Source organism: Odocoileus virginianus, chromosome 26, assembly GCF_023699985.2.
Source record: "Odocoileus virginianus isolate 20LAN1187 ecotype Illinois chromosome 26, Ovbor_1.2, whole genome shotgun sequence".
In the NCBI taxonomy this organism is placed as follows: domain Eukaryota; kingdom Metazoa; phylum Chordata; class Mammalia; order Artiodactyla; family Cervidae; genus Odocoileus; species Odocoileus virginianus.
The window spans coordinates 11,787,961-11,802,374 of record NC_069699.1 but is presented as its reverse complement, the minus strand read 5'-3'; the positions used below and the strand labels follow the sequence as shown (position 1 = coordinate 11,802,374).

The 14,414-nt window shown below is 43.9% G+C and overlaps 1 non-coding gene across 1 annotated transcript; it reads left to right on the top strand.

Moving 5' to 3' along the window:
• Positions 1-10,210: 10,210 nt before the first annotated feature.
• On the top strand, positions 10,211-10,283 carry TRNAG-CCC (transfer RNA glycine (anticodon CCC)). Its single transcript has one exon. It is a non-coding gene; the product is annotated as a tRNA-Gly (tRNA).
• Positions 10,284-14,414: the final 4,131 nt, after the last annotated feature.

Below are 14,414 nucleotides of genomic sequence, written 5' to 3'. Positions count from 1 at the left end.
CTTTAAAACAAAAATTAGTGTATTCATGTGTATAGCCAGAAGGAAAATAACAGGGCTGAGCTGTACCCCATCTTTTAAAGATAATTAATCTCTTTTTTAAAAATCATCTTACAAAAAAAAGGAAATGTGTTTGTAGTCTGGCATTCTTCATTAATGAGAAAAAGAGACTTTTTTTTAACTCTCATTTGCTGTCAAGTTGAGTGTTTATGGAGAACGGTTGCTGGTTGTATCACAAGTGTGTTCCAGAAATACACTGAATCAGAGAGGGCAGTGTGGACAGGGCCTGGAGAAGGTCACAGTGCCAGAAGCAAACGTCCATTTTCCATTTTGCACCACTCAGCAAAAAATAACTTTAAGCCTAGATAAATGGGAGAACATATAGATTGATTTTTTTAACCACTTGACAAAAAAAAAAAAATTCTCTTTGAGTAAGGATACAGTCATTTCTGAGTTTTCTCCTAATAATGCTACCAAAAGAAATGACATTTCTGATTTCATTGCAGGCTTAGTTGGTTGTTTGTTTAAAAGCCAAAAAAATAGAAATGTTATCACTGATATAAATTTTCAAGGTTGTTGGTTACTCAAATTTATTTTATTGGATGATCTTAAATTTTAATTCTAAATCTTACAATAAAGTAGATTAGTTTCTTAAACAAGGCATAGATCTTTTAAATAGCATTTTGATTTAGCTTCGCAGAAATTTTATTTCTAGGAGAAGATATAAAATTATTGAAACAGAACACTGTTCCAGGTGTATCCAGAAGGGACACAGCATTTGCATGGGTTTTTGTTTAAATATATTTTACTTTACACATTCTTTCAGGTGGACCACGATACTCTGAGTCACCACCATTCTCTAGACAAAAGTACTGTGTATTTGTCACACCATTTCTCATGCAGTGATGGACATGTGTTTTACTCCATCTTCCTTTTGTTTATGCTAAAGCATTTTCTTCATAATCCATTTTCAAATCTGCCCATATTTTAAATTTACATTTATAGAATTTGAATTGGGGGGGAGAGAAACAAAGACTGTATTGTTTCTCTCATAAAAAGAGGAGAAAGAAATAGCCAGTTCTCATAAAAATGAGAAAAGTTGATAAGTATGAAATAAATCCATCTCCTCTGGGATTTTCCAGTAATTTTTATGTTAGCCGACTGTGTCGTTCCACACAAATGGACCTCTCTGAAATCATATAGTTCTGTATTTGTAAAATCAATCAGAGAAAGAAAAAATGTGCCTTAATTTCTGTTGCTTCAAGGGATCATCCATTCAAAATATTTTTCCTTCCACTATAAATTGTATTAGAATCTAAGCTATAAGAAATCAAGATTATATGTGTCTCACACACATATTCCTCTTTCCTGTGAAAGTTCTCTTTGCATAGCATCACGATCCCAATTCTTTCAACCTTTGCTCATACGACTTAGTTTTCAGAACCCGTATTCTTACATTAGAGAGGAACATTGTGCAGGTTCTAAAATTTAAAAAAATGGTGGCTGTAAACCAACTCATTTGGGGGTGGTTTGTTAAGGAGAAAAGTTAACTAATATAGCTAAGATTCCATATTTGTCTTGTTTTTAATAAGGTTTAGCCTGAACTTGACTTCTAAAAGAAAAATGTCTAAATATTTTAAGTTATGCAATCTGATTAGGAAAATAATTTGGGGGCATAAGTTCTCTAGATGTTTATTTAAATTACATAATGTACTGCTGTCAATACATATATTAAATATCAATGAAACTTGGTTTCTTTTTTAGGAAAAAAAGTCAATATAGTAGTTGCAGTTATTTTATTTCCTCATCCCAATAGATCCTCACAGGCACCATTTGGGTTATATTCATACTATTGAGGGCCACTCTTCTAAAACTCTGAAATCTTCAACAGAATCTGCCTTAAAGCTTTGCTTTACCTATTTTGAATATGTGTGATTTGTTTTTAAAAACTAAACTCAGCTTTATTACTCATAGTTGCTGATTGTTACAGAATCCTTTCGGGAACTATACATTGATCTTTTCTATTAACTGAGTTTAAATAAACCCCATTTGGTTAAAACCACCATTCATGTGGTTTCCTAGCTAATGTACCTGGAATATATGGTGATTTATGAGGTCTCTTGCATCACTGTTTTCTCTAGATACTAAATTCTTTTGTGTGTATGTATCCCATGTCTTTCTTTTGTTTATGTTTTAAGAAGCAGGTGCTAATGACATTTTCAACAAAGAGGATGAGGATGGGTTTTCAATGTCAAAGAATTCTAAGATACCTCACATGAGAGTAGCTGTACTTTTAGTATCTGTTGGTTTAGAATCTGCATAATAATAAAAAGCTACTATAATATTAGTCATGTTTTTAAACAAATTTATGTTTTATTAACCACTGTGGAATCTATGTGAATACCAATCACAAACATATGCAGAGGACTCATTTTTCAGTGGACAGATGATTCTTCCTGCCCTTCTGGGGTATTCGGGCCCTGGCTTAACTTGGTAATAAGAAAGGCCCTGCAGGAATGAAAATGGGAGAGGCAAATCCCACTCTATGGTGCACCAGTGCGGCAACCTGGACAGACCCTTCAACCTCGCTTGAGTCCTGACATCCTCTTAATAGTGGCAGTAACAACAGTGGTGGTGAGAGTCAGTCATCCAAATGGTAACTTCCATTTACTCAGGTTATAAGCTAGAGAAACAGAACTGGAATTTGAACTCTGTACTGTCCAGAACAGTAGCCATTCGCTGTGGGTGGCTATTTAGATTTAAGTGAATTAAAGTTGAAGTAAAATTAAATTTTAATTCCTTGGTCTTGTTAGCACATTACAAGCACTCAGTAGCCTTATGCAGCTACCAGATTGCACAGCACAGATCAGGAGCCATCACCGGTTCCATTGGGCAGTGCTGAACCAGACTGACAACTGCAAAGCCTGTACTTTTTCCACAGTGTGGATTTAATTCTTCCTTCCCCATCCTTTCCTTTACTCATCCATCCATTTAGCAAATGTTTACCGGATACCTACTACATGCCAGCCACCACGGTGGACACTGGGGAGTTTTCTCACAGTGCTGTTGTCAAGGGCAAATGTAATAGACATAAAAGAGCTTTTTAAGCGATTAAGTTTTAGATGAAAGATCCTTTTAGGCTGGAGGTGCTGTAATAGTAGGGCTCCACTTCACTGAGGGCAGGGTCTATGTTACTCTTCTTGGAATCCTCTCTTCTCATCCCCACTCAGCAGGGTCTAGTACCCATCAGAAGTGAATGCAGAGCCTCCAATCATAATGCATATGTGTCCACTTTTGTCTATCACTTTCTGAACCCTTTCCCTCAATCAGGGGCATTCATCAGGTAGTGTTCTGTGGGCAACATGGGCCATGGCAGCCCGATCATGTGCATGATGCCAGGCCTCAGCCAATCAGCTTCTCTGCTTGGGATGTTGAAACTAGAGCAAATGAAGTGAATAAGCAGGTTGAATTATTTTAGTGACGGCAGCAGTAAAGTCCACTTTCTACTCAACTCAGCTTAGCTGGGTCTCCAGCGGTGAATCTTAAAAGCAAACTTTTTTTGTCCACCCCAACCCGACACCCTTCATGGGGTGTCCTCCTTCATGGGGTTGGTTCTACTGTTACCACTGGATCCCGCATGAAGTGAGTACCCATGACCTTCCTGGTCTTTGTCATCTTAACAAAGTCTTCTTGTCGTTAAGCTGCAAAACACGGTCTCAATTTAACACTTCTATCTTCAGTCAAAGGCAAAAATTCTCCTCCTTGTCCCAGCCGGGGCTGCGAGGAGGGTGGCTTGATTCCTTCCTTGCACCAAAGAGGGTAAGAGGACTATGATATTTCTTAACAGATTGGTTACTGTCGTCACCTGGCTTTTGCTCTCCAGGTCTTGTCAATGATTAAAGGTGGCCCTGTTGTGGACATTGCTGTGGGTTTTTGTGGCAACTCATCCGCCAGAGCACTCCGCCCCTCCCTTGGGTATGGAGCGACTCCAGCCCCTCTGACCTCCTCTTCAAGGATGTGCCTCCAGTCTCAAGCTCTCATCCCTTTCATGTTCTCACCCGGCCCAGTTCTGGATCACATCTGCTTTGACATTTCTGCCTGGTGACCTGCCCCATATCTTACGATAACATCTAAACACTGTCCTATCTTTGTGGTTCAACTGCACTTTCTGGCCTGATGTCCGGCTCCCCGAGGGACAGCAGAGGCAACCAGGTCCAGTGGGGGTGGTGGCAAGTGTCCTCATCAGATGGGTCTGTAAGTAATGGTTCCCCACCTCCTTGGGCTTCAGCTTTTATTTCTGGGGGAAAGGATGGGGAAAAGGGATAGTTAGGGAGTGGATAACGGACAAGGGCCTACTGTCTAGCACAGGGAACGCTGCTCCATGTTATGTGGCAGCCTGGACGGGAGGGGAGTTTGGGGGAGAATGGATACATGTATATGTATGGCTGAGACCCTTTGCTGTCCACCTGAAACTCTCACAACTTTGTGAATCGGCTATACCCAAACACAAAATTAAAAGGTTTTTAAAGAATATGTTCTTTCTCTGCTTTAGCCAGCCAGTAATTTTCTTTTCCTTTTAGTTCAACACCTGCTCTGATCAATGTTGCCACGGTAGTGCATCTTTGACTGTTGTCTGTCTCCCTAGTTTGCACCTCGTCGTTGTATTGCTACTGTCTTTCACATGGCAAAGCATGCATGCACCATGCAAAACATTCAGACAAATCATAAATCCATAACACACAATTATGCAAAATTGCCACATAATTCATGCCCCTCAGATAGCTGTGTTCATCAGCATTGCTAAATTTAACTTTTGAATAATAGATTCATGTGTTTGAAATATATTTCACCCTATCCACCCGTTACCATCACCACAACCCTCACCTTAACTCTCTTTATAAAAATGTATTTATGTTTGGCCACACCAGACAGTATGTGGGATCTTAGTTCCCTGACCAGGGATCGAACCCGTGCCCCCTGCAGCAGAAGTGCAGAGTCTTAACCACTGTACCACCAGGAAAGTCCTTTAACTCTCTTATTAATCTCTGCTGTATCCTGCCAGTTTCTCTATGCATATATAAACAAGATACAAGTTGGTGTTATTTGTCTTCTACCTCCCTTTTTACACAAAAGATATATCATCTTCTTGCACTTTCCTTTTGTCACTTAACAATCCATCTTGGAAATGTCACCACATCCACTACTCAGAGAACTGCCTCAATTGTTTTTAAAGCTACAGAAAGACACATACTGTAGGATATCACTTATATGTGGAATCTGAAAAGAGACAACAAACTAGTGAGTATAACAAAAAAGAATCAGGTTCACAGACATAGAGAAAAATCTAGTGGTGACTAGAAGGGTGAGGGAAGGGGGAGGGGCAACACAGAGGAGTAAGAGGTTCAACTGTTACATATGCAATTAGCTACAAGGATGCACTGTACAATACAGGGAGTATAGTCAGTATTTTATAATAACTATAAATGGAGTATAACCTTTAAAAAATTATGAATCACTCTATTGTACACCTGTAACTTATATAATATTGTACAGCAACTGTCCTTTGAAAAACAGCTGCATTTTAACTCTCGCCTTCCCAGTGATGGACATTAGATTGTGTCCAAGAGTTTGTCATTACAAGTAGCACTGCAGAAATCATCTTAGCCATGTGTCTTTTACGACAGCTGCAAACCTAAACTGTCGGATAAGTTCCTGGAAGTGGGGCTGCTGAATCAAAGGGTAAATGTATCAGGAGAGCAGTGCATGCACGCATGCTCAGTCGTGTCTGACTCTTTCGACCCCAAGGACTATACCCCGCAGGCCGCCCCTGTCCATGGGGTTCTCCAGACAAGGATACTGGAGTGGGTTGCCATGTCCTTTCTCCAGGGGGCCTTCCCAACCCAGGGAGTGAACCCGCATCTCCCGCATCTCCTGCATCGGCAGGCGGATTCTTTTATCACTGTGCCACCTGGGAAGCCTACATATTGTTAGGTTTCCAATAACTAACTGGCACTCCCAGTGTTGGGACAGTGTCCAGTCCATTCTCACCAGCAGTGAGAATGCCTGTGACCTGGCATCTTCACCGATGGATGGTCTGGGAAAGATGCTGCCGTGCCCCACCCACGCCCTCTGGGAGGTCTTCTCTAGACTCCAGCTGCAACTCTGCCCCAGGGCTTTTTTCTGGCCTTAGGAAAGAGGCTTGACCTGTGTGCAAGTCACACACAGGTCCTGGGGGTGGACAGGGCAGAAATTCCTGAGAGTTCCTTCCCCACAAGCAGTCATCAGCCAGTGACAGGGAGTTGATGAATAAACACCCCAGCTTCTCATTCTTAGGGCTTCCTTGATAGCTCAGTTGGTAAAGAACCTGCCTGCAATGCAGGAGACCCTGGTTCAATTCCTGGGTCGGGAAGATCCACTGGAGAAAGGAGAGGCTACCCACTCCAGTATTCTTGGGCTTCCCTTGTGGCTCAGCTGGTAAAGAATCCGCCTTAAATGTGGGAGACCTGGGTTCGATCCCTGGGTTGGGAAGATCCCCTGGAGGAGGGAAAGGCTACCTACTCCAGTATTGTGGCCTGGAGAATTCCATGGACTGTATAGTCCATGGGGTCGCAAAGAGTCAAACACAACTGAGTGACTTTCACTTCACTTCCCTTCACTTCTCATCACAAGGGACAACTCTGGAGGGTGTTTTGCACTGTCTCCACAATTATCCAGTTGCGCTCCAGGCTTGCCTTCAGGACACACCATTCATAACATCCTTTTCTTTCCTCCTTACTTCCCTACTGGGGTCTCCTGCCCTCACCTCCCAGATGAACGACCTACATTAACATATTTGTCTCAGGGTCACCTTCTGGGAGAAACCAGTTGAACAATCTGTCATCAGAATTTTGGAAATGTATAAATGATATCTCAATGTTGTTTGGATTTGCATTTCACTTGTGAGTGAAGTTGAACATACATTTATACATTTGAGCTATTTTATTTATATTTCTGTGAACTGATGGTCATATCTTTTGCCTATTAGTCTCAATTTCTATAAAAATCACTCTTTAATAGGAAGATTAGCTCTTTGTGATATGAATATTTTTCCAGTTGTCTTTTTTCCCGTTTTTGTGTTTTCTTTTTTCCATCTCTTCCTTCTCTCCCTTTTTTTTTTTTTTTTTGGCACTATTTAGAAGCTTTGATTTTTATGTAGACAAATTCATCAATCTTCTCTTTTGTCTTGTCTGAATTTTGAGTCATGGTGAGAAATGCTTTTCTCCATTCCAAGTTATAGAAGAAGAATTACATGTTTTTGGATAATTCTTTTAAAAAATCTTGGGGCTTCCCTGGTGGTCCAGTGGTTAAGAATCCACCTGCCAAGGCAGGGGACACAGGTTCCATCCCTGACCAGGAAGATCCCACAAGTCTCGGAGCAACTAGGCCCATGTGCCACAACTACTGTGCTCAGACACTGCAACTACTGAGCCCAGGCGCCTACAGCCTATGCTCTGCAACGAGAGCAGCCGCCCAAGTGAGAAGCACTGCAACGAAAAGCAGCCCCCACTTGCTGCAACTAGAGAAAGCCCTCTTGCAGCAACAAAGACCCAGGGCAGCCTTAAATAAATAAATCTTTTTAAAAAAATCATTAGTTTGCATCTTTAACCCACTGCAATTTATCCTAGTGGATACACTTTTTTGAAAAAAAATTATTTATCTGGCTGCATCAGGTCTCAGTTGTGTGCATGGGATCTTTACCTAGGATATGTAGCCGCAGCATATGGGATCCAGTTCCCTGACCAGGGATTGAACACAGGCTCTCTGCCTTGGGAGTGCAAACCACCAGGCAAGTGCCTATCCTAGTGGATATTCATCAATGTTTACCTTTTACCTTCATCGTGCTTTCCTGCACCCTGACCTCTCCCAGAATCACCCTGACACTGAAACTGCCCTCAGGTTACTCTGAGTTTCACTGCCCCAACCTGTTTCCTCTTGGGAGACTATCATGGGTCTCTTGGCTTCCCTCTTAACTTAGCCTTTACTTCCCTTATTAGCAGAAGACTTTTCTGCTGCAGCATCTTTCTATCTGCAATAGCCTCCTGTATCTTTCTTCCTTACTGAGCCCATAGTTTGTCTCAGCTCAGAGTGTATATTTTCTTCCTTTCTCACAGCTCTTCATGTTTTCCCTTTTGTTCTGTTCAAACTGGCAGAGGAACTTGTGTGCCGTTTTCATATGGACTTCGACCCAATCTCTCAAGATGGCAGTGAGTTTTTCATTGTAGCCTCAAAAAGCAATGAAAAAGATCAAGAGTGCCACAAACAATTTCATAAATCTGTGGGGTCCTTCTACAACTCAGCACATCGCAGCATACATTTTCAGTTTGTTTTTGTCTTCATAGTTGCTCACTCTTAGGGAGAAAAATACAAAGACAGATAGATAGGTGGATATATAGATAGGTGGAGAGATAGTTATAAACAGATAGATGGATAGAAACCTGATATATATAGATAGTTGGATAGATAGAAATAGATATAGATAGACATGATCTATATTCATCCATAGAATGCTAAGTAAGTCACAAAATTCACATCTGCACATGAATTTTGATTAAATTCTGTTGTCTTGGCCAAAGTAGATAAACTAGAAGAATTCAACCTTTTTTGATTTGTTGCTGTATTTCTGTTTGGCATCCCTCAGAATTGCTTCTAAAAATATTGCTCTTGCACTTCTGTCCTTTTTTATGATATCCTAGGCCCATTCTGTCCCCTAAATGCGGGTGAAGCATACTCCATGATCTTTGACCTTCTTTTAATAAAGTAACAGCCACGGAGGGCCAGCCTCTTCTTGGAATGAAAGACACTCATCATGTTCCATCGGCCTGGTTAACTGTCCTACCATTGAATCAGAGACAGTGTTCAGTGAGAGAAAAGGAAACCAGCTATCATTCTTTCCTCCCACAGGCCTTTTGGGCTCCTTCTGCCCACAAATGTCACAAAGAAAAGGCATCACCTCTGTTTACTCATCTGCCTATGTGTGCTCCAAACTCTGATGCTTCTACCTGAGAAGAGAATATTCCTGCTTGCTGCCACTAAAATCAGGCAGGGGCCGCTTTCACGGATCCTCTCCATGGCCTTGCTGTCTTTTTTCTTGCCTGAAACCAAGGGAGGGCAATCGAATGGTGAAACACTCATCTCCCCCACGAGTCCTTCCTTCTTCCCGCCCGTCTGCCGAGTCGCCTCTGTGGAAGCTTCCATCACAGACGGCTCCTCCAGGCACCCCCACCCTCCTCATCAGAATACTCCTCCCCTGGCTCTCACGAGCCGTGGGATTGTAAGACTCCATTATAATAAAGGTGACGATGAGAGATCTCAAGGAAGTCGAGCTCCAAAGTGAGGGAGGGAGACACATCAGAGGGAACGGGCTCCCAGAGCCTGGTAATGAGATGGAGACGACTTTTTCTGCTTATGGGTGAAAAAGACCGGGAAGTCTCTGAAGACAAAGCACATAATAACGTGATCACAGGGCCCTCCTAATGGGGCCGATGTGATGTGCAGAGTACGTCTTCTTTTCGCTGCCTGACTCTCAGGTTGCAGTGGAAAGGGCTTCACATGGGTGTTTACTCAATGGACCTCGCTGGGTCACACCACACTCCAGCCAAGATCTTTATTACACCAGAGTTACATGCAGGTATATGAGTAACTGACTAAATAACCCTGAGTCTCATAGGTAATTTTTTCTAAATTCTTTGTCTCAGAAGCATGAAAAAAAAAATGTTTGATCAGACACACATTCCTTAGAAATGTTGTTTATTTCTTAAAGATTTGATAACATGCTTAGCTGGACACTCCTTTGCCCCTTTGCTTCTCCTAAAAGGTGGCTTTTTTTTTTTTCTTTCTTTCTTTTAAATAGAAGTGTATAAATTGGTTCAGCCAGCACGGCCAGCTTCCTGTGTAAGGAGTGCCTGGTTTTGTCCACGCTGGAATTTGGAGATACAGGACCTCATTAGGGATGACCTGAGGTCCCCGTGGTGATGAGGAAGGAAACTGGTCACACCTCTGCCCCGTCTGCCCTGGAGATAGCTGGGGATGCAAATGCTCACGTTTCTCTTGGACTGTGACCCAGACCTGACTTACTGCCATGGCCTGACTGGGTTGATAGAGTCTTTCCTTTTTTTTTTTTCTGTTGATGTGCCTGTCACTGAGTCTGACAATCAGAAAGGCAATCAAGTGCACCTCCCTAGTAGCCCAATGGCTAAGACTCTGCACTCCCAATGCAGAGGGCCCAGGTTCGATCCCTGGTCAGGGAACTAGCGCCCACATGTCCCAACAAGGAGTTCACATGCCACAAGTGAAGATCCCCAGTGCAGCAACTGAGGCCTGGTACAGCCAAATAAATAAATATTAAAAAAGCAAGGCACTCAAAGTCATGATTCTCCCAACCACAGGAAGATAATGGGGAACTTTCTAGAGCTACCCTTTCCCCGAGGGTTTTCTGGATGTTTCCTGAAATTAGGAACTAGACGGATGGTCCACCAGACCTAAACACTTTTTGCTTAGGACTAAGGATTTCCAAATCCTTAACTGAGTATAAAGAATACTAATGGGTCTGGGGTTTCTTTTTTTGACAGAAGTTTTATCTTTTTGACAAAAACTTTCTAAAGTTGACTGTGGTAGTCATTGCCCAATTTTACTAAATAGACTAAAAGTGACTGAATTCTACCTTTTAAATAGGGAAAGTGTATGGTATGTGAATTGCACTTCAACAAGGCTGTTATTAAAATGTATTCATAAATTTCCTTGTTAATAATGAATCCTATTCTTCTAGGACCCTGTCCTTAATGAATCTAATGATATGCACCTCTCAAGACCCATCAGTAGTCACCTATGACTAACTGCGGGTGTCAAAAGCAATGAGCAGTCTGTGCGAAGATTTTTCCAGTGACAGACTCAGAAGCTCAAAGAGTTCTTACAGAACACTGTTATGCAATTCATTCATTTCGACAGAGGGAATCTGAGTTTTGCATTACTTAGGTAGGCTAAGATTAATTTTTTAAATGTTAGGGTAATATGCATGATCTTCTAGTCCCCACTGGCCCATCACCTGGTACTTCCTGACTCCTTGGCACAAACATTCCCAGTGGAAATGTGGGGTCTCTCACGTCAGCATTTTCTCAGGGCCACTTCAGGTAGGGTCAGGACTCTGGAATGTCCTTAAATCCAGGGCTCTAGACTTCCTGTATCACTCCGGGACCTCTCCCTTCACTTCAGTGTTGACCTCCAGGAGCAAGCCCCTGCGTGTCTTTTATAGAAGCTGGTCCTCAGTCGAGGGGACAACAGCCACATTGTCCATTGGCACAGAAAGCCTGGGAAGACATGTGCCCACCCACACGGGGCGTGGCCTTTAATCAATGCCTGCAGGGTGCACACAGGGAGTGTTGAAAAGTCAGCCTCCCTGTCTCAGGTGCAGACAGCTCTGAGGCATCACTCATGCTCTGGAGCCCCTCCGAGGGTCTCTGTGAGGGATCCCACCTTTGCTTCATTTCTTCCCCTTCCCTGCTTCCCCACAGGCCTCCCCTGGGAGCATGTCCTTAGAAATCCCCCGCACACCCATCCTCCCCGCAGAGGCTGGGAGCCCGAGCTAAGACCACAGTCCACATACTGGGCCCATCAGTGCAATGGCGGTAAGCATGCCTGGACACGCTGCAGATGCAACTGGGCTCTGAGCCTTAACTGTGGGAATCCAGCATTCCCCTCTGGAACACTGGATGCATGGGCAGGCAACGGGTCAGTTGGGACTTGACAGAACCAGGAAGGAGGATGAGAAAGACAGAGGCGTCCTGGAGCAGAGCCAGCGCTGTGGGCATGCCGTCTGCGCCGTCACAAAGGGCTCTGCACTTAGAAGGACCCTGTACCTGGTTTCATGCTCTTACACTGTCATCTTGAAATCCTCAGCACTCTTTGGAAAAGGGTCTTGAACTTTCACTTTGTGCTGGGCCTTGCAAACTACCTGGGCTTCCCTGGTTACAGTAAAGAAGTCACCTGCCAGTGCAGGAGATGTGAGAGGCATGGGTTCAATCCCTGGGTCAAGAAGATAGCTTAGAGTAGGAAATGGCAACCCACTCCAGTATTCTTGCTTGGAGAATTCCATGAACAGAGGAGCCTGGTGGGCTGCCGTCCGTGGGGTCACAGTCAGACACGAATGAGCAACTAGCAGTTTTATTTTCTTTTGCAAATTATGCAGCTAGTCCTAGTCCCTGTCTGACCATATCTGAGACTACAGACTCCTGGGGGTTTTAGGTTTCACAAACCAACAAATGCCCTTTGGGCATCTGACATTTGCAGTGTATAGAGCTACGAGTACCTGGGTTCCCAGATGCAAACGTCAGAAACCCATTTGAGCCAGTTTCAGCAGAAAATGCATTTGTTCAAGTGTATCAACAACTCAGAGATTCTGAGAGGTCCAGAGGAGCAAATCTGAATGCCCAATAGCAAAGAACAGTGGCCAGATTCTATCACAAATAGAAGACATCCCTGGACACAAACATCAAGTTCACATACCTGAGTGCAGGGCTTGGATGCAACTTGGAACCTTGGTCACTGGCCAAGCTGGCTACTTGGCCGCTATGCTCAGCAGAACGGGTTCCATGTCTTTATGACGTTAGTTTCCCAATCAAAGTCTCCAGTGGGTGTCACGTCGGTGAAGGCTGTCTCTTACCTGTGCCTGAGAAGCAAGAGGTATTCTAAATAGCTTCTCTCTTAAGGAGGCATTGGTGGGGGCAGGAGGGGACGGGCGGCAATGTGCGATCATGAGCCAGGGAATTTCCCCAAACACAGGAAGGGAATTTAAAGATGTCAGGAGGCATCCAGGTGTATCCACCACCCACTACTTACATACATTGGAATTCTGCTGCTGACTGTGCACATAGGAAGTACAGGTGGCTCAGATGGTCAAGAATACACCTGCAACATGGGAAGACTCAGATTCGATCCCTGGGTTGGGAAGATCCCCTGGAGAAGGAAATGGCAACCCACTCTAGTATTCCTGCCTGGAGAATTCCACGGACAGAGGGGCCTGGCGGGCTACAGTCCATGGGATCTTAAAGTGTCGGACACGACTGAGCAACTAACACCCTCATAAACGTGGAATGAATTGCACACACTCAGTGATTCAGCAGTTTCCCAGGGTGCTCCCCCTCAACTAACTCTTAGGACATCCTATACCTTATTGCCCTCTCGGAGCTGCCTCAGGCCCACTTTTCAACCCCATGTCCCTGGTACTCTACTATTTCCCACCCACTTGGAATCCCAAACCAGGACAACATGGGTATATTTCTGCAAAGCAAAACAGAACCCTTAGGTTATACCCTTTAGGTTGTAAGATGTTTATTTACCTGGAGGCAGGTGGAAAGGTGCTTGCTAAATGTTGCTGGCTACCACAAAGCCAATCTCACACACTCACTGCAGGTGGCAGGGAATAAACCTATTTCTATGCAAAAAAGGATCTCTTTGTTGCTAATAATTTTTATGCTGCTTCCAGCCCGTTCAGAGGGAGTATTTTTCAGAATCAGGTGTTAACAAAGTAATGAACCAAATAAAATGTACAGTTAGCAATTATCAGTTTCCTTTGATGCACCCGCCCTAGAGTTTGTTATTGCCGATGCAATGTAAAAATTAAACAGGAGAACAAAAGAGTGCCTTTGGGAGGGGCATGAAATCAGCATTTAAAAACAACTGTTTCATCCATTTTGTACCTTCAGATTGAATACATTTATTTCAAAGGAGAGACTGGGGTAGACAAAGTGGAAATGGGAGGAGGGCCTGGACACCAAGCTCCTCAAGGAGGGGCTTTTCAGCTGTTTTGGAGGAGGTTCCGGGTGGCCGGGGGGCTTCTCTGGCAGCTCAGGCAGTAAAGAATCTGGCTGCAGTGTAGGAGACCTGGGTTCGATCCCTAGGTTGGAAGATCACCTGGAGAAAGGACTGGCAACCTGCTCTAGTGTTCTTGCCGTGAAGAGAGGAACCTGGCGGGCTACAGTCCATGGGATCACAAGGAGTCGGACACGACTGAGCAACGAACACTTTCCTTTTCCAGTTGGCCTGTAGGGAGAACACCTTGGTGTCAGAGGGATGAGGTCAGGCAGCCATCAGCAGGGTCAGAATCATGTCCTACCCTTGAGGACACACAGGCGTTAGACAGGAAAGAATAAAAGGGCTGTGCCTGGTTTCTCCCCACCCTGGGTTAGCGTGTGGGCTGGTTTTTCCAAAGCTTTACTACTGGTTGGGGAGGGGTTGGCATGAACCGGGGCTCCTCTGAGACGCTACTCTCTGCCCCCCAGTTGGAAGGACTGCCAACGTTCATCCTCCCAGGGAGGACAGGCATTGCTAGAGCCTTCAGTGTCCTTTAAGGGGGGGTGGCTCTGACCTCGGCCTCCCTGGGAATA